The sequence below is a fragment of the Myotis brandtii genome, unplaced genomic scaffold (genome assembly GCF_000412655.1).
Source record: "Myotis brandtii unplaced genomic scaffold, ASM41265v1 scaffold1627, whole genome shotgun sequence".
NCBI lineage: Eukaryota > Metazoa > Chordata > Mammalia > Chiroptera > Vespertilionidae > Myotis > Myotis brandtii.
Genome location: NW_005355951.1, coordinates 63,531 through 68,215, shown reverse-complemented (window position 1 = coordinate 68,215; position 4,685 = coordinate 63,531).

The window sequence follows — 4,685 nt, the reverse complement described above, 5'->3', positions numbered from 1 at the left end:
CTGAGACTCCCTCCTGATTGAAAACGACAACCGCGCCCTCAGCCACCAGCCGACTCCACGCGCACCTCCGTACCTTTGTATTTTCCACACTGCGCCTCCTCTGAGCCTCGGTATGCTGTTCTCTTTCCTTCTAGTTGAAGAATCTCTCCTCAGCCAGCCTTCCTGTGGTTCTGGGTGATGTCCGTTCCGTCTTTTAGTTGTATTTTTGAAGTGGTTGTTTTCGGCAGCAATCTCTGGTGTTTACCTATGCCGCCATCTTGGTTTCCCTCCATTTCATGGTTTTTAAAACAGTGTATTTAGTTACCCAAAGCGTGTACACATATACTATTTGCTTGTGTTTTATGTAAAATTAGCATTGATATCTATAATAATAAAAGCGTAATATACTAATTAGACCAGACAGCCGAATGACCTTCTGGATGTCCTTCCAGACAACCGTCCAGATGAAGCTGGGGCTGTGAGGGCCAAGCCCCTTGCACAGATTTCGTGCATCGGGCCTCTAGTTCTATATATTCTTATTAACATATAGAATATAACCCTGCATTAGCCATCTAGCAGTCATCATTTATTGTCCTAATTCCTTCCATTGGGTTAAAACAGAGCAACAAACAAAGCTCCCAAATGGCCCAATGCAGGCCCTTGAAGTGTTTCAGAATCAGTCCAGGTCTCTGTCGACTAGGAAAGGCACAGGACATGACAGTTGTGCACATGCAAGACCTGCAGAAGCTGACCGAGAACCAAGGGCCAGACTCACTTCTTCTTCTTTTCTTTTTTTTTAAATACTTTTATTGATTTCAGAGAGGAAGGAAGAGAGAGAGAGAGAGAAACATCAATGATGAGAGAGAATCATTGATCAGCTGCCTCCTGCCCGCCCCCTCCTGGGGATCGAGCCCACAACCTGAGCATGTGCCCTGACTGGGAATTGTACCGTGACCTCCTGGTTCATAAGTTGATGCTCAGCCGCTAACTTTGATGCTCAGCCGCTAACCGGCCAGGCCAGACTGACTTCTAACAAAGCAGCGGCCGCAGGGCAGACTCAGCAGCCGGCGTGCTTCCTGCAGGCCCGCACGACGATGTGCACATTTCTCTTCTCCCAGCCTGTCCACACGGGCTCTGGGGCAGCTTTCGGGCGGAGGGGCAATGCTAGTCCCAGACCCTGGCCAGGCCCTTCGAGAGGCTGCAGTTGTCCTGGCTCCAGTGCCGGCCTTCGAGTGGGTCACGGGAGGACATCCGGGGCGCGGGCAGCCCGAGGCAGCCAAATGCCAGGTAGGCAGGGGCATTCTCTTCGCTTTCCTGGGAGGGCAAGAGAGTGACTGGGCAGCAGTTTCTGGACGGCACGTGTGTGTGTGGGTGCGGCGTGCTGAGGGCTGTGCTCCCCATGTCTTCCAAACACGTGAGTCAGAACCAGCCTGCTTCCTCCGGGCCCTGTGCTGGCGCCGAGGATCTGGGCGCTGGGCTTTCTAACCTACCCCCACTGTGCGCAGACCTGCTCCCCGGGCCATCCAGCAAAGGCTGTGCCGGCACACTGACCGTGCGCACCCCGCACCCCACATCCTCGCTGCTCCTGGAACCAGCTTCACCCCATCGAACGCTGGAGAGGTACCAGCTGTGTATTATATGGACAACAGGCAAAACGTGATTTATTTCTTAGCTTGAAAAACTGTTGCTGATCTTGCGGATCTAACGCTAGAGAGAGATCTTTTGTGGATGGATTGAAGAAATGTACTAGTCTGAGAGGCATTGGATAGCATTTCTTTTTATTTAATTTTTTAAAAATCACAAAAGTAATGCATTTTCTGCTTAAAAATTAAAACCACACAAAACTCTATAGAGTGGGGGTGAAATCTCGTTGGCTTCTTTTTCATTATCCCTGAATTTCCTCTTTTCAAAAGCAACCAGGCTGCAGGTGCTTTTTTCTTTTTATTTCTTTTTGCCCCTATTTCTAAAGGCTCTCCTGTGTGGGCACCTGTATAGTCACTTTTCACGCAAACGCTTCTCTGCCACACAGATACATATTACTCATCACCTGCAGGGCTAATCCCTTTGGGCTGACACACACCTTATGAGAAAATGATGAAAGATTTGATGCTTTCCCTAGAAAAATGCATGTACAACACAAATACTTGCATGAAGTTCATAGGGTCCATGAACTTCAGGGAAAGAACCTTTGCTGTAAAGGAGTGGAGAAGCTCTCGAAGCCAGAATCCCAAAACTAACTCAGCATCCAACTTCCTTAGGAATTGGAACAGATGCGTTATCAGGGATTGTCAATTTTGCCCTCCTATAGGCTGAAAATAATTATATTATTGGTTATTGATTTTGTGGGAATTTTATGAATATTCGTGGTTCCAAATACTGATAAAGGAGACTAAATGGAACAGTTTCTGCAGAGGTGGAAAATACCTTTAACAATGGTTGGTTTTGTGGCTTTTCTATAGAGTTAATGGATAGGTATTAGTTGACCGTAGCCAACACAGAACTTCAGAGCTCCTGACTGCTGTCTCCTCATCCCGTGCTGTTTCCTCTCCCTGTGCCTCCACGCTCCAATTCATGAGCCAATGGGCACCAAAGAGTGTTGGCCCAGCCTGTGGCACTGGGCTCCTGGTGGCTAGTGGGAACTGATCCGTGACCTACCTTAAGAGGTTCTGTGTTCAGTAATCCCCGAGCACAGCTGGCTACAGGATAAGTTGCCTGGACTTTCTGAAAAAGGAATTTTGTTGTGACACCAGAAGCCTGGAAGTCCGCTGTTAGAAGTTTATCTCAGGAAAACAGTCAGCAGCTAGGCAGAAAGATTCACGTGGAAGATGCTCATTGCAGCATTTAAAAAAGAGTAACATAGAGTGCCTACGTAACTTCGCTGGGGGCACCTCCAGGCAATGGAGGGTTCCAGCCATTAGAAACGACTTCAAAACACAAACAAACAAAAGCCCATGAAAAATAGGGGATAACACTGTGGTACAATATGATCTGAATTTCTCAAAGAAAAAGATACATTTTTGTATGTAATAAGCAAACACTACAAAATCTTTATTTTTCTTTGTTTTTGAGTAAAAAATCCACACCTCTGATAAACACATTAATTATTTTCATTTCTCTTTTTTTTCTTTCTTAAACTGGTGATAGACTTTATTTCTCCCCTTTCCCCCATTGACCCCTTCTAGCTTGCCCCTACCCCTTGCCCAGGTCTTCACTACCCTATTGTTTGTGTCCATGGGTTATGCATATATGCATATGCATACAAGTTCTTTGGTTGATTTTTCCCACACACCTACCCTTGCCTTCTCTCTGAGATTCACCCTGCAGGTCAGCCATTCCCACCTCCATGGCCAGAGGACGGAAGGCTCTCTCCATGTGGGCACCGTCCGGGCTGTCCTCAGTGGGCATGGTCACGCCACAGGCCTTCCTCTGAGGTTCCTACCACGTTCACACAACTGCCAAAACAGGACCGACCCTGCTGCAGCGGGGCTAAAGACTCCCGTTACCAAGAACTGTGTCTAATGCTAAGGGGACAGTTTCCTTTTCCGTCCATGTCCCCCGTATTCCTATGTTCAGTCATCAGCGGGAGAGGCACCTGTGCATGCTGCAGAAAGACGGGTAGTCCCATCCCGCCCCAGCAACCACTGCCCACATGTCTGCCCTTCCTCTTGGTCTTTACATCATTTTTAATGTCATGGGAAGGGACCCCCAGCCCCACCACCAAAAAGGCAGAATACAAAATGTTTTAGCCAGTGTATTTGGAAAATCCTTTGTTTTAAAATGGAGCCTATTAACAGAAAATTTGAGGTATGATAAGACCAACGGGCCAGGGGACACTTGCATTGAAAAGATAGTGTTTATATTCGCAGCTCCCAGAGGTCCTCCTCGCCCCACTCCAGGGGTGCCCATGAAGGGCGCCAGGGTCCGTGGGGCAGAGGGAGCAGGGGGACTGCGGGCAGCAGCGTGATTGTGGTTTCCAGGGAAGGGGGCAAGGTGGTGAGCAGACTCGAGGCTGCTGCTTAGGATGATCCCAGTGGCCTCTGGGTGTAGGCTGTGTCCTGGTTGTAGTGGACCAGGCCCTGTTGCGGAGGGCGGAGGACAGTGGACGGCAGCCTGAAGTGTGGGGGGGCTGCTAGGCGAGGTGTTCACTGTCTAAGACCCCCGGGTCAGCAGGGCCCCCAGTGTGAAAGCATCAGACACAGAAAGTAAAGGTGCAGTTAGTACTAGTACATCCTTTTGATGAAGCCCGGGGCAGCCGCAGCTGTGTTCCACTCCCATGACAGAGAAGTGAACATGGGGAACCTCATGCACTCCAGCAGCAAGGTGAGAAGGGCGGTCTCGAGTGACAGCACAGGGAGAGACGGGGTCTGCACGCCTTCCTGGGCCGAAGCCAGCCAGATAGGCTCCTCGGTGTCCAAAGAGTTTCTGAATTTGGAGGACTCATGTTTGCCTGTAGTTGCCAGGAATAACGGCAGCCCCTTCAGCCTAATCAGTTTCTGCAGAGGTGGAAAATACCTTTAACAATGGTTGGTTTTGTGGCTTTTCTATAGAGTTAATGGACAGGTATTAGTTGACCGTAGCCTATACAGAACTGCACAGCTCCTGACTGCTGTCTCCTCATCCCGTGCTGTTTCCTCTCCCTGTGCCTCCACGCTCCAATTCATGAGCCAGTGGGCACCAAAGAGTGTTGGCCCAGCCTGTGGCATAGG